This window comes from Salmo salar, chromosome ssa04 (genome assembly GCF_905237065.1).
Source record: "Salmo salar chromosome ssa04, Ssal_v3.1, whole genome shotgun sequence".
NCBI classification, from domain to species: Eukaryota; Metazoa; Chordata; class Actinopteri; order Salmoniformes; family Salmonidae; genus Salmo; species Salmo salar.
In genome coordinates, this window is record NC_059445.1 from 72,988,342 (window position 1) to 73,004,591 (window position 16,250).

Genomic DNA, 16,250 nt, shown 5'->3' on the forward strand with positions numbered 1-16,250 from the left:
CTATCTCCTCTAGGATTTTCCCTCCACTCCCTCAGCTATGGGACAACACCACGTGGCAGAGAAGTGTGTGACCACGCATGTTGAGGGTGGAGGGAAGGGACGGGCTTGGGATTCAACATCATCACTAACTAAAGAAACTGTGTTTAAATGTGTTGGCCCACCATGGTGTGAGAGAGGGCGCTGACAGAGACGAAACCCCACAACCTTTGACCATACCACAAACAGTCTTGCTTTATGACTCCTTTCCCTCTGCTTCATGTAAATACATATTGCCCTAAGCTGAGCGTAGAAGAAACATTTTCAACATACGGGAATTATTCTGTGACTGGAATATTCTGTTCAATAAAAGTTACGGCAAGAGGCTATGCTTTCACTGTGCTTTTACTTACTCTATACTGAGCTCTTTGGTATAATTCAGTCTAGAAGGCCAACTTAGAGTGTGTGTGCACTAATGACCCTGAGGAGAAAAGAACAGGTGTGCTGATTTTCATAAAGAGACAGATTTGATAACATCCGCTTCACAGACAATGGATGGACAGCCATTAGTCATTTCTCCATGCGATGAGTCATTCCTTCTCCATACGATTTAAATCCCTGGGTGGCCGGGCCACTAAGGCTATGAAATAGTTCAGAGCATAATCCTGTGTTCTCTGATAAAAAGTTGACTTGGGAAAAACAAACAGTGGTGTTACAGTTATATAGTAATAGACAAGGGAAAACCTAGTCAGTTGCAGAACGGGGGGGGGGGGACTTAAATCGACATCATCGGCTCCCAGGGAGCAGTTGTTGTTGGGTGTTAACTGCCTTGCTCAAGGGAAGAACGGCAGATTTTTCCACCTTGCCGGCTCTGGGATTCAAACCAGCAACCTTTCAGTTACTGGCCCAACACTAGGCTACCTACTAGGCTACCTGGCACCCAGCAGAAGGGATCACCACACAAAAAAACAATAGCACAGACTACAACTGAATTGTACAAGAGGTCACCCATCCCTTACTTCAGGAGGTATAAGCACTTAGGCTGGAATCATTTTTGTTTGTGTTATTGATAGGTCCCGTGTATGTAATTTTTTCAACAGTATAAATATGAATTCAGATTTAGGCATATGCCATTTGTATGCTCATAGAATTCAGTTTGCATTTACTGCTATGTGGCAATAAATGAAGTTTATGAGGCTCCTCTTGGATTTACAACACATCCAGACCTGGGAATAGATGCTCAGCCTGTAGCTGTTCCAACAGAGATCCTTACATTGCAAGGACCATAGAGATATATAAAATACACAAGACCCTTTGGTAGGATTGTAGTGTGTTACAGTTGTACAGTAAAGTGTTTATCAAATCCATACCTTGTAGTGCCCTCTGTTGGACCAGTGGTAGTATCATCAGCAACATCGTCAATCCAATTGACTTCTCAATGTTTCCTCCAATTCTACTGACTCCTTGTTCAGTCTTTTGACTGGAAAAGAAAAGTCCTATTCAATAGGTGTATCTACATGAATATACATATAGCATATTTAATCCGAATTTATAAATCAAACAAACGTTACTCAAATAAATGTTTCATGGTTTACAGAAGGGTATAGATACATAGGACAACTGAAATGTTCTACCTTTCTGTATTCCACTGTTCTCCTATTACTGTTAGTTTCCACAGATCCTCTGGCCCAACAGATGTAGCTGCTGCCCCAAGTAACAATATTCATCTTCTGTATGCCCTACTTTAACAGATCAAAATGTTCACCAAAAATGGCTCCTACATTAGTTTGAAGGCATAGTCGCACAAGGGTCAAATAACAGACTACTAAAATATAATAACATAGTACAGGGACATTTTGGAAACTGACAGAGTTACCACCATTGTGAGGATTACAAGCACTAACAAAAGTTGTGATACTTTTGGCTTTGACATCATTGGGTGTTCTCTAACATGTGATAGATTCCATTATGTCATGCATACTAGTGAAAAGAAGACATTGCAAAATGTCACTTTTTCTGTCAAACCATAAATAAATAGTGCTCCACTGTCTCAAGATAAAGTTGTGGGAAATGCTGTAAGTCTAACCGGCCACAAGATGGCAGTCTTCCTACGACTAATGTCTCCCTCCCTTCCCATTCTATTTTAAACACTTTCATTATCCATAAAAGAAATATCTTGAAAGATTATCTTTACAAATCATTAGGATGTTTGTACACACTTACGTGTAGCCGTGAACTTCTTCTCAAGACCCTGGTGATAAACACAGTACCACACATGCACACACCAGTTGCATTCGGTGCTGATTAAGATGAGGGAGAAGGATTTATTTTCTCATGACCTTATTTCTATTACAGCATGTTGGATGACTGTCATTCATATTCCTTCACCCAGTTTAATGTAACATCGATAGGTTTAGGCTACTACATGATACTCAGATTTTCCCTATACCCATCATGAGGTTGCTACAACCTACAAATGAAAAAGTTTATAACGTAGGTGCACAGGCCGAGAGACAAATTGGAGTAATCAAGGTGACAGACAGTGATACTTTCAATACCGCCTTGCACACTCTTGCCAGCATGTAGTCATTAGTCTAAACAGTTGAAAATGACAGTTTCTATGTAATCGCCTTAATCTTGTTTAGACCCCAGAAAGAGTAGTTGCTGCCTCGGCAGAAACTAATCGGGATCCGTCATAACTACAAACAAAACAAAAATACAAAATGTATACACACGGTAGCCTAGTTCTTCCCATCAAGACCCGAGTGTCTCTGTGATTCTGAAGGAGATGTGTCATTTTCTTCCTACCAGTCAGCTTCCTCTACTGTTCGGATAGCTGTCCTGTGAGAGAAGAGATTCAATTAAAGCTTTGAGGGAGAAAGCCTCCCAGAAAAAGGACCTCCATGAGAGCCAGGAGAGCAGTGAAATGGCTTCCCTATTAAGGGAGGCTGGCGTATAGCCTTATTCATCTGACAGTGACAAATAGGGCCCATTAAAAACCTCTATGGAGTGAATTGGCAGACGGTGGTCTGCTCTTGCGATTAGACCACTAGAGCTAGTCTGTGTATCCCACACATTCAGATGAACAGATGTGATAAGACTTACTTAGATAATACATGTGCAAGGAAGATGGTCTTTAAAAGACAGACAGACCTTGTGGTAGACAGATCTAAAGGGCACATCTAATGGAACAAGCATGCTAGGTAAAGTGATGGAACTACTGTTTTTGGAACACGATGAGTAAGGACAGTGTTTCACATTCATAACAATGGACCTTATTCACACCCGTGATGCTTTTTAAACAACAACTGATTTGACGTGGAAAACCACCAGAATGTGAACACTGGGAAGGTGGTCCTTTGTAGCTCAGTTGGTAGAGCATGGTACTTGTAACACCAATGTAGTGGGTTTGATTCCAAAGGACCACCAATATGTAATGCACTTTGATAAAAGCATCAGTGACAGACAGCTATATGGCATTTAGGCCTATTATAAGTCATTGAGCTTCAGGGACAAATTAAAATAAGCAGGACCACGGCCCTCCAAGACTGGCATTGTGTAGACTACCCTTGGGCTAGGGAGCAACAAGGAAGTGGACTAGTGAATCTTCCTTGCCCTCCATCTCTGTGGATGAGTACCTGAGTGAGTACTCTGGCCTCACTCTCAGAAATAGGTGATGGTGAACGGGTTAAACCATCCACAGTTATACTCAAATGTGATGTGTTTCAGCCCTGACCAGATTAGACAGCACCTAATGCTTCATGATTACATCTATTTCAGGAGGCATTCGTTCCACAATTTACAGAAAATAATAGCTCTGTTTTGCTATTGTGGTAAAAGATGTAGTACCAATCATTAATCAGGCGAGTTGAGTCATTTGTATGGACATACACGCAGAAACATACAAGAATCAATTAAGCCAAAGAATGATTCATGATAATCAGGCACCATCCATGGAAATTAAACTGCCAAGGATTATGACCCTATAGATAGTGGTTCATTCTTCTATGTATAAGTAATTGCAAGTCTATGCTACTAAATAATAGGTCAAGTGAGGGTTTAATCAATCAACAGTCCCTCACACCTTCTGAACAAACTATACTTAAGAAAAATATAAAACGCAAGATGTAACAATTTCAAAGATTTTACTGAGTTACAGTTCATATCAGAAAATCAGTTAATTGAAATAAATTCATTAGTCCCTAATCTATGGATTTCACATGACTGGAAAGGGGTGCAGCCATGGGTGGGCCTGGGAGGGCATAGGCCCACCCACTTGGGAGCCAGGCCGCCCCAATGGCGAGCCAGGTCCAGGCCCAGCCAATCAGAATTAGTTTTTCCCCCAAAAGAGCTTTAATACAGACAGAAATACTCCTCAGTTTCATTAGCTGTCCGGGTGGCTGGTCTCAGACAATCCTGCAGGTGAACAAGTCAAATGTGGAGGTCCTGGGCGTGGTTACACATGGTCTACGGTTGTGAGGTTGGTTGGACGTACTGCCAAATTCTCTAAAATGATGTTGGAGGTGGCTTATGGTTGAGAAATTAACATTAAATTCTCTGGCAACAGCTCTGGAGACCACTCCTGCAGTCAGCATGTGTAACAGAGTTAAAAATGTAGTCTACCAGGGTTGATGGAGCCTCCTAGTGGTTCAAGGTGTTAAAGGTGCAAGAACATGTGTTGCTGTTCTCCAGCAGACAAAGCTATACCAAGGCTGGAGGTAAGTATCCTGAAACATGCTGTACGCAATATTTCATACGTTTTACAAGAAATACATTGAAAACACTAATGCATTATAATTATTATCCATGTTGGCATGTAATCTGATGGCTGATGTACAGTTTAGCTTGCTAACAATAACTGTATGGATTTTTTTTCTCTGTGCCACTAGCTAGCTAGTGTTTGACCTCGTCAAATTTCTGATGCTAGCTGCATACGTATGTATGATGATCGTGTAAAGTTATTTATGAAAAGTAAAATGTTTTATTTTATTTTAAAAATCCAGATCCTGTCACGTTTGCAGTGACCCTTGTGCATGTGTGAAGATATTCATACATTGTGTCTGTCTTCCAGGAATAAATAAGACTGAAAAGCAAGTCCTGTGTGTCATCCATCTGACCAGCCAAAAAGCATTACACATGCCAATTGCACCTCCCTCAAAATGTAAGACATCTGTAGCAGTGTTTTGTGACAAAACTGCATATTTTAGAGTGGCCTTTAATTGTCCCCAGCACAAGGTGCACCTGTGTAATTATCAAGCTGTTTAATCAGCTTCTTGATATGCCACACCTTTCAGGTGGATGGATTATCTTGGCAAAGGAGAAATGCTCACTAACAGGGATTTAAACAAACGTGTGCACAATTTTGTTTTACTTTTTAAATAAGATTTTGTGCATATGGAACCTTTCTGGAATATTTTATTTCAGCTCATGAAACATGGGATCAACACTTTACATGTTGCGTTTATATTATTGTGCAGTATACATCTCAAAATGAATGGCTGTGTTGTTCTTCTGTATTTCAGCATGAGAATCACCATAGTTAGTGTACCTACATATACAGAAGTTCATTGCATTCCAATAATTACCCATGAATCAGCATTGCACAAGAATCTCAACGCATGGAAGTGAATCAGCGCAAGATATGGTTGTGCTCCTATATAACATCTGTTGCTAGGCAATACAGCTGGAAAATAATCCTGCAGCAACAGGAAATGTGAAGTATTATTTGGATTATAATTAATGTACAATTTTGTAGGAGTTAATACATTTTTTGTAAGGGTAAAAGTGTAAATTACAAACTTCAGTTTTACATTTCCTGCATCGCAGGAAAGTTCTCACGCAACAAGGTGATCAAATTAATCTGTAGTATTCGAAAAGCACATAGTAAAAGATTACATTTTTACATTTTAAAGGCTACTAACCAAACTTGGCAATGTGAAAGCTACATAAGGCATTGAGAATATTACAACTTCTCATCTGACTTTGATTCATCTTGTAATATAAATCAACATTATTGTACAGGATTGTTCATGAGAGCATATATCTCTGCCACAGTGTTTTTTAAACAACAATTTACACAGTCTCCCTATCCTTATGTTTGTTTAATGGCTACTACTGGTGTGGGCGAGTGACGATACCCCAAAAGGCCACAAAATCATAACGATATACTTCCGCTTGATAGTTGGCCAACCTTTAAAGTGTTGTAATAATATGGAAGCCGTTAGGCAAATAGGCCTTGTTAATTACATTTCAAACTACAAGACAGCAGTGCTAAGCGATTAACCAACATTTGTTATTTTTCATTTTTTAAACAAATAATTGACCCACATTATTTGGTTCTATTTTTTTCTGTGAGCTTAACACACATATTGCATTTTCTCTGGAGATAAAGCTGATCCAGCCTGAACTGTGCAATATTCTACATAGTTTAGCGCATAGAATTAACTACAATGGCCATAATCTATTGCGCATCTACTTGTCCAGCCTGTGTTTCTTTACGCCTACTACGGAAGAGAGAAGAATGCGTGATCGTGAAGCGATATAGAGAGCAGCTGTTTCTTCGCGAGGTATCTCTACCTGAAAATACATCATCTAAGTCAGGGTTTCCCAAACTCTAGCACTACAGAGCTGATTCAAATAACCAACTCATCATCCAGCTTTTATTATTTGAATCATCTGTGTAGTGCTAGGGCCAAAACCTAAATGTGCACCCAGGGAGGGCCCCAGGACCAAGTTTGGGAAACACTGATCTTAGTGACTGACAGGTGGTATTCAGCAGTCATAAAATGATGCCTTATTTACTTGGAACAACAACAAAATAGTGATTTGGTGAGACATAATAGGCAGCAGTTCTAAGAGATGAAATGACTTGGAATGAAATAAAGTAATGAAATAAAACAAATGTAATATACACAACAACTGAAATATTGTATTAAAGTAATGTAAAAACATGGTTAATAAGTGATAAGCAGTAATGGCCAGTCACCATTGACGATAGCAGAACCAGGCTTCGGGCCTCGAATGAGTTTGTATCAGCCCCAAGTCTTTTGTCCTACTGGGATGATGTAAAACAAACAGGGCTACACTGCTTCACACACTGCAATGAATACCAGTGCTGCCTAAAAGTGTGGTTTTCCAAAGTTATTTTTGATTCGTCCAAAGAAATTATATTTTGGCATGCACAGACTGCTCATTCTCTGAGGGAGAGAGCGCAAAGATGAGAAGAACGGAGGTAAACTTTGTTAGGTTGCTACTACTATAGCACATTTTGTTAGCCCATTATGATGTTATTCAGAGTTATTGACCTCACAGTAAACCAGATTGGAGTAACTTACATTTCAACATGTTGACTCAAAAGCTGCACTGACAGATAACGTTAAGTTAGCTAACTTACGTTAGGGGCTACCCAGTCTAGCTAGCAGCGTTGTTAACATTAGCTACCTAGTACATTTTATGAGCAGGATGTAGACAGTAATTGATTAGCTATCTAGACACTGAATCCAACTGCTGGAACTCCGTTCAGCACCCGACAAATATCACTAACTAACCAATTACTGTCTAATCAAGTACTATCCAAATATGCAAAAAATTGCTAATAAAGCTAGTTAGCTAATTTAAGGCTAACTCAACGTCAGCTACTTTTGGTAATGTCAGCTCAATTAGCTAGCAATCTTTTGAAAAAACAAAGCTGAGTTAACGTTTTTTCCGATTTATAGAAGATGGACATATGGAATTTCTTCTTGAGAAAGAGGGCGAGAGATGCAGCTCAGAAAACACAGAAACGGTTGTTGTATTTGCAGGAGTAGATTGTGTGTGTGTGTGTGTGTGTGTGTGTATCTAGCTACATTGATGTGTTGACTGACAACGTCACGAAAACGATGTGTGCGCTTCCATGTGGCAGAAGTCGGGGCAGCCTAGTGGTTAGCGTGTTAGACTAGTAACCGAAAGGTTGCAAGTTCAAATCCCCGCGCTGACAAGTTACAAATCTGTTGTTCTGCCCCTGAGCAAAGCAGTTAACCCACTAGGCCGTCATTGAAAATAAGAATTTGTTCTTAACTGACTTGCCTAGTTAAATAAAGGTAAATAAATAAAAAAGTCAGCCTGTCTTGGTTCTGGATGGCCAGATTGCTAGTAAGAATGACAAACTGCCATGTGGGGAATCGTAAGTGTTTCATGTTATTGATGTGTTTTGACGTCAACGCAAATATGGCTAAAATTCACTAGCTAGCTAACCAACAACTGTAACAATGTATTTGAGACAACAAGTGGTCATTGTGCAAATATATTTGTTTCCAATAAATATTGGAGACGAAATATAGCTTACAAGTTGTCAACAATCTAAGCCAACCTCATCTGTTTTGCCCCATGGTTGCACGCTTGTCAATTTTGTTGCTAAAGCGACAGAGCGAGAACACATTAGTGAAGGGTAAGACAGTTGAATGTTAAATCAGGCTTAAGATTGAGTGAACTGCTAAAAAAGATGGCGTAGCAGTCGGATGTGTGTTTGTCTTGTCCCGTGTATATATCTGTTTTTCACTTTTTTCCCCTCGAAAATATAATATATTTTAATCTCACTTTCCAGCTACGAGCTAAATATACTTTCCTGCAACCCGCCTCACCCAATGTGGTACGAATCTGCTCTTTTTATACCTTACAACTGGATCCTCCATCAGCAGCAAGCCAGCTAACTAGCTACGAGCTATTAGCTATTGTTAGCCATTGCTAGTGATCTTCACCTTTAGCTCGGATAATACCTGCCACTCTGCACAGCGCGATATCAACCCAGAGCATATCGAACTGCTCTTCTCTAACACATCACCGGATTCCTGCTGTAAGCTCTGGACCATTACACTGGATCATTGCAGCTAGCTAGCTGCAACCGAGTGGCTATGTCCCGAAAACAAGCACCTGTTAGCCTTGAGCTAGAGTCGAGCTAGGCCCATCTCAGCTAATTCTTGGGCTACAATATCTCTTTTGCCATTTGGCCTGGTCCCTTTATTGTCGACATGGAGCCTCGCCGATCCATCACGATTGGTCTGCCGATGTAAATCTTTCCATGTGGTTTCAACAGGCTTTTCTGATGCAATGTCGACGAAGACCCATCTGCTAGCCACGGCCCGCTAGCTTTCTGAACGCCGTGTCTCCCGCTCACCTAGCGTAGTAGAAACTACCGAACGGCTCCCTGACTCACCTATTGCTGCTCATTGGACCCTATGATCACTTGGCTACACAGCTGATGCCTGTTGGACTGTTCATTAACACTGTACCTCTTTTTGTTTATCTGTCGGCCCCAGCCTCGAACGCAGGTCCTGTATGTGTACCTAACTGACCCTCTCTGCCCATTCATCGCCATTTACCGTTGTTGTCTTAGCTCTCCCGACCAATACCTGTGATTGTTCTATGCCTATCTCTAATGTCAATATGCCTTGTCTACTGTTGTCTCGGTTAGTTCTTATCGTTTTATTTCACTGTAGAGCCCTCAGTCCCACTCGTTTTATTTCACTGTAGAGCCCTCAGTCCCACATGCCTTAGATAGCTCTTTTGTCCCACCCCCCACGCATGCGGAAACCTCACCTGGATTAACTGATGCCCACAGAGACGCAACCTCTCTCATCGTCACTCAATGCCGAGGTCCACTGTACTCACATCCTACCATACCTTGTCTGTACACCATGCCCTGAATCTATTCCACCACGCCCAGAAATCTGCTCCTTTTATTCTCTGTTCGACCAGTTCTTTTAGCCTTTAGCCGTACCCTTATCCTACTCCACCTCTGTTCCTCTGGTGATGTAGAGGTTAACCCAGGCCCTGTAGCCCCCAGTACTACACCCATTCCCCAGGTGCTCTCATTTACTGACTTCTGTAACCGTAAACGCCTTGGTTTCATGCATGTTAACATCAGAAGCCCTCCTCCCTAAGTTTTTTTTATTCACTGCTTTAGAACACTACGCCAACCCTGATGTCCTAGCCATGTCTGAATCCTGGTTTAGGAAGGCCACCAAAAAATCTGAAATTTCCATCCCCAACTACAACATTTTCCGTCAAGATAGAACTGCCAAAGGGGGCGGAGTTGCAATCTACTGCAGAGATAGCCTGCAGAGTTCTGTCCTACTGTCCAGGTCTGTGCCCAAACAGTTCGAGCTTCTACTTTTAAAAATCCACCTTTCCAGAAACAAGTCTCAATGTTGCCGCTTGTTATAGACTCCCCTCAGCCCCCAGCTGTGCCCTGGACACCATATGTGAATTGATTGCCCCCCATCTATCTTCAGAGTTCGTACTGTTAAGTGACTTAAATTGGGATATGCTTAACACCCCGGTTCGTCCTACAATCTAAACTAGATGCCCTCAATCTCACACAAATTATCAAGGAACCTACCAGGTACAACCCTAAATCCGTAAACATAGGCACCTTCATCGATATCATCCTGACCAATTTGCCCTCCAAATACACCTCTACTGTCTTCAACCAGGATCTCAGCGATCACTGCCAGCATCCGTAATGGGTCCGCGGTCAAACCACCCATCATCACCCAGACCACCCATCATCACTGTCAAACGCTCCATAAAATACTTCAGCGAGCAGGCCTTTCTAATCGACCTGGCCCGGGTATCCTGGACAGATATTGACCTCATCCTGTCAGTAGAGGATGCCTGGTTGTTCTTTAAAAGTGCTTTCCTCACCATCTTAAATAAGCATGCCCCATTCATAAAATGTAGAACTAAGAACAGATACAGCCCCTGATTCACTCTTGACTTGACTTCCCTTGACCAGCACAAAAACATCCTGTGGTTTACTGCATTAGCATGGAATAGCCCCTGCGATATGCAGCTTTTTAGGGAAGTCTGGAACCAATGTACACAGTCAATCAGGAAAGCAAAAGCTAGCTTTTTCAAACAGAAATTTGGATCCTGTAGCACTAATTCCAAAAAGGTTTGGGACACTGTAAAGTACATGGAGAATAAGAGCACCTCCTCCCAGCTGCCCACTGCACTGAGGCTAGGAAACAATGTCACCACCAGATAAATCTACGATAATCGAGAATTCTAAAAAGCATTTTACTATGGCTGGCCATGCTTTCCACCTGGCTACCCCTACCCCAGCAAACAACTCCCCCCCCCCCAAGTCTTAACTGACTTGCCTAGTTATCTTGGAGAGGTCGCAGTTGTAAATGACAACTTGTTCTCAACTGGCCTTCCTAGTTAACCTGTCAGGGCTAGGGGGCAGTATTGACACGGCTGGATAAAAAACGTACCCGATTTAATCTGGTTACTACTCCTGCCCAGTAACTAGAATATGCATATAATTATTGGCTTTGGATAGAAACCACCCTAAAGTTTCTAAAACTGTTTGAATGGTGTCTGTGAGTATAACAGAACTCATATGGCAGGCCAAAACCTAAGAAGATTCTATACAGGAAGTGCCCTGTCTGACAATTTGTTCTCCTTCTAGGGCATCTCTATCCATTACAGAGTATCTCTGCTGTTACGTGACACTTCCTACGGCTCCCATGGGCTCTCAGAAGGCGGCAAAAAGCTGAATCGTGGCTTTGCAGGCTCTGGTTGAAAAAAAGTAGCGCGTTTGGATAGTGGCTGGTTACAGTACTGTGAGACTCAGGCGCATGCACGCGTCGACCGAATGCTTTGTTTTCTTTCCTCTGTTTACCTAAACGCAGATTCCCGGTCGGAATATTATCGCTTTTTTACGAGACAAATGGCATAAAAATGGATTTTAAACAGCGGTTGACATGCTTCGAAGTACGGTAATGGAATATTTAGAATTTTTTTGTCACGAATTGCGCCATGCTCGTGACCCTTATTTACACTTCGGATAGTGTCTTGAACGCACGAACAAAACCCCGCTATTTGGATATAACGATGGATTATTTTGGACCAAACCAACATTTGTTATTGAAGTAGCAGTCCTGGGAGTGCATTCTGACGAAGAACATCAAAGGTAATCAAACTTTTGTAATAGTAAATCGGAGTTTGGTCAAGGCTAAACTTGGTGGGTGTCTAAATAGCTAGCCGTGATGGCTGGGCTATGTACTCAGAATATTGCAAAATGTGCTTTCACCGAAAAGCTATTTTAAAATCGGACACCTCGATTGCACAAAGGAGTTCTGTATCTATAATTCTTAAAATAATTTATGTTTTTTGTGAACATTTATCGTGAGTAATTTAGTAAATTCACCGGAGGTTTGCGGGGGGTATGCTAGTTCTGAACGTCACATGCTAATGTAAAAAGCTGTTTTTTGATATAAATATGAACTTGATTGAACAAAACATGCATGTATTGTATAACATAATGTCCTAGGGTTGTCATCTGATGAAGATCATCAAAGGTTAGTGCTGCATTTAGCTGTGGTTTGGGTTTATGTGACATTATATGCTAGCTTGAAAAATGGGTGTCTGATTATTTCTGGCTGCGTGCTCTGCTGACATAATCTAATGTTTTGCTTTCGTTGTAAAGCCTTTTTGAAATCGGACAGTGTGGTTAGATTAACGAGAGTCTTGTCTTTAAAATGATGTAAAATAGTCATATGTTTGAGAAATTGAAGTAATAGCATTTCTAAGGTATTTGAAAATCGCGCCACGGGATTACACTGGCTGTTGCGTACGTGGGACGATTTCGTCCCGCCTAGCCCAGAGAGGTTAAATAAAGGTGAAATAAAAAAAAAATATATATATATATATATATATATATATATATATATATATATATATATATATATATATATATAAAAAGATCAGGTATGGCCAATTAGTGGGTGAATCTAACACACTTAACAAGAGGTTAGAGATTAGACATTTACATTTACATTTTAGTCATTTAGCAGACGCTCTTATCCAGAGCGACTTACAGTAGTGAATGCATACATTTCATACATTTTTTATTTATTTTTTCTGTGCTTAGAGGTTAGAGATTGTCTTGTTGATGCTGAGAACTAAATATATGTTTTTAAATAACATTCTCTTAATGTTACTTAATTTTTCTTGTGGTTTTTATGGAAAGTTCTTAAGATGAATTTAAACAGAACCATGAGGAAAGCTGGTGGAAACGTTATGAAGAGTATTGAAATTTCCACAGGAGACTGTTGTTTCTGAACGTTCTCTGAACTATTTGAGAACATTCCCAATGGCAAACCAGTTGGAGAACGTTCCTAGAATATTATCAAAACATTTATCAAATGTAACCACGTTTGAACGTTTAGAAAATGTTCTGTTAAAGTCATGAAATACCCAGAAAATAACATTATTTTGTGAAGTTCCAAAAGCCAAGCAACTATCCTGTACCATTCCCAGAACGTTGTGGGAAGGTTGTATGAAAAATAACCATAGGACAACCATACTCTCACCAAGCTCTAAGAAACATATGTTTCTCAGAACGTTATGTGCTAGCTAGGAAAGGAGCATGGTGACAACCCCTACGAGCAAAGCAAGGACCCCTCCTCATAAATCTGTCATCAAAGTAAGATAAGAATGTGTTCTTAACTGACTTGCCTAGTTAAATAAAGGTGTAAAAAAAAACAGTTATATTGTCAAGTCTAATTGTTGGATGTAGAGTGAATAGCAATTACCAATGGCTAGAAATGAGCTTGATCTGATGCAATTTGGAATGGTGGTAACAGTCCCACAGAACCTCAAACTTGATCTGACAACCACAGGGGCCATTGTCATAAAGGGATATTTTAAAAAACAATCTCGTTCCATTTTCCACTGATCTACTCAAATGTTCCAATGATAACTATGAAAGTCAAGAACTGCTGCTGTGTTTTTCTTGCTGTGTGACAATGTGATTTTTTAAAAAGTACATCTGTAATTCTGGTTCAGCATAACAGGGATTGTTCAGTTTAGAGTGATTTTAGGTGTTGTTTTTTTACTGTTTCCTCTAATAAATTGTGTAGCAGTCTGATAAACTTTTGAGTCTACAAATGAAGTCACAGTGTCTGTGGATCATTCTTATCATCAACCTTAAGCGCCTATCAGAGTCCAAAACGTGTATGCGTACGCACAGCAGTGTTATAGATATGAATATTGGACGGTTGGCTTTCATACTTTTCTAATCCTCAGCGTGGCTCAAACAATTTCTACAACTGTGAACACATTTGAATGAATAGAGGAAGCGTACACCGAGGCGCGTTGGGAATTCTGTAGATGTGCGCGGTCGGGCTGTGTGAGAGCCGGGTAGCTACGCCATAATAACAGATGTCACAATAAAAGTCTTACACATTACCATAAATGTGTCTACTGCTACAGCTCATGTTAGTACAATGACTGTGGGGATCAATAAACATTGTCATTTTTGTCAAATCTACATGAAACAAGTCTGTTTATTATTCATTGCTGTCTGCCAATCCTCAAGCTTCAAAGGGGAAGTTGGCAAAAAGGCACTGAGTGGTATATTCATGTTAGATATTCAAACAACATTTAATCTTAGGTTTAGAGAAAAAAAAAGTGAATATGCATTTTAATAAATGTGATATTTCCTCTCTCCATATCATTGTTGTATCATTGTTTCCTTTTTGATAACCAGTGGGGGCTTGTGCCAGAAAGAGTGAAAGCCCATTTTCAGATAAACCAAAACAATATTAATCTGAATTGGAGGATAGAGATTCCAGGGAGTCAAGCACAAGAAGGTCTGATCGGTGTGTCACAGATAATAATAATAATACAGAGGTTATAGCATTCACTTCACATAGGCTTTGCCCTGGCTAATGGCGGATACGGCTTTGAGGACAATAATGCATGGCCTGAACAACTCTTTGTCTGCAATACATTTTCAAAGTTGACCTGAGAGGTCAGATTGCAGGTTTTATTATTAGGGGAATGACCATGTCATGAACTTTGAAATTATGAATAAGAATCATGCATTATACCAATCTCCAATAATGCAGTGAGGAAATACTTGAATTCAGTTGGATCAAATATGCAAAAAGCCCACATCAATATGCTTATTTTGAATCATTACAAAAACATCACAGGGGAAGAGTAAGAAGAGTACATAGAAAAATACCACAAGCACCTACTGCAATATCAGCAGAGTTAAAAATAAAATCCCTAAACCTGCAGAATGTGCCCACTGCTCAGGCATAGCAAACTGCAGGTTAAGCAAATGTGACAATAGACAAACCTCTAGGGATAAGACAAGTATTGTGAATGCCAAAAAGTACTGACTTAGGTGACCTATCATTCAGCAAAGACCCCATTTAAAAGGGGCAATCAGCAGTTGCTACATCCATTTTTGGACTTATAAATTAATGATATGTAACCACTGATTCTTGAAGAATATAACTTATAAATACCTCATGAGCTTAGTTCAACTGTCATACCACATCAGAACACAAAATGTAAGCTTGTTTTACTCCAATGTTTGTAAACAAAGTGAATGTAAACAAACACTATATAGCCTTAAAAGTTGGTCAAAGAATTTGAAAGTGGTTACATTTCTCCATCCCCATTGCTCAGATTTTTGCTGAAACAGAGGCAGGCCAAATGCTTTGTTATTGTTTCTACTGGTGATTGCTGCTTTAAACGGTTATTATAAAATAGTTATTACTTTTAAAGGTAGACTCAGCAATATGATGTACACGTAACTGACAAAATAAAGGAAACACCAACATAAAGTGTCTTAATAGGGCGTTAGGCCACCATGGCCAGAACAGCTTTAATGCACCTTGGCATAGATTCTAAAAGTGAATGGAATTCTATTGGAGGGATGCGACACCATTCTTCCACTAGAAAGTCCATAATTTGCTGTTTTGTTGATGGTGGTGGAAAACGCTGTCTCAGGCACCGCTCCAGAATCTCCCATAAGTGTTCAATTGGGTTGAGATCTGGTGACTGAGACGGCCATGGCATATGGTTTACATCGTTTTCATGCTCATCAAACCATTCAGTGACCACTCGTGCCCTGTGGATGGGGGCATTGTCATCCTATGGAGACACAGCCATGATAGCAGATATAATGGCCAGAATAATGGCCTGCCAAGCGTTTTTATACATGACCCTAAGCATGATGGGAGGTTAATTGCTAAATTAACTCAGGAACCACACCTGTGTGGAAGCACATGCTTTTAATATACTTTGTATCCATCATTTACTCAATTTCTTCCATTATATTGGCAGCTACCTGTAGATGCACAAAGTAAACAGCATAGTGGGTAAATTTCCGCAACAACTAAGAGTGTTGAAGCGCAAGGCTCAACTTCAACGATGTTTTGGTGCATTGGCTACCACAGTGTAGCAGTGTGAAGTGAACCTGTGCACATGCGCAG

General features: G+C 40.4%; 1 protein-coding gene across 14 annotated transcripts in view; it reads right to left on the bottom strand.

The window, feature by feature from the left end:
• The window catches only part of LOC106603804 (disks large homolog 2), a 325,722-nt gene that overhangs the window by 306,210 nt on the left and 3,262 nt on the right, over positions 1–16,250 (bottom strand). The window lies entirely within an intron of this gene.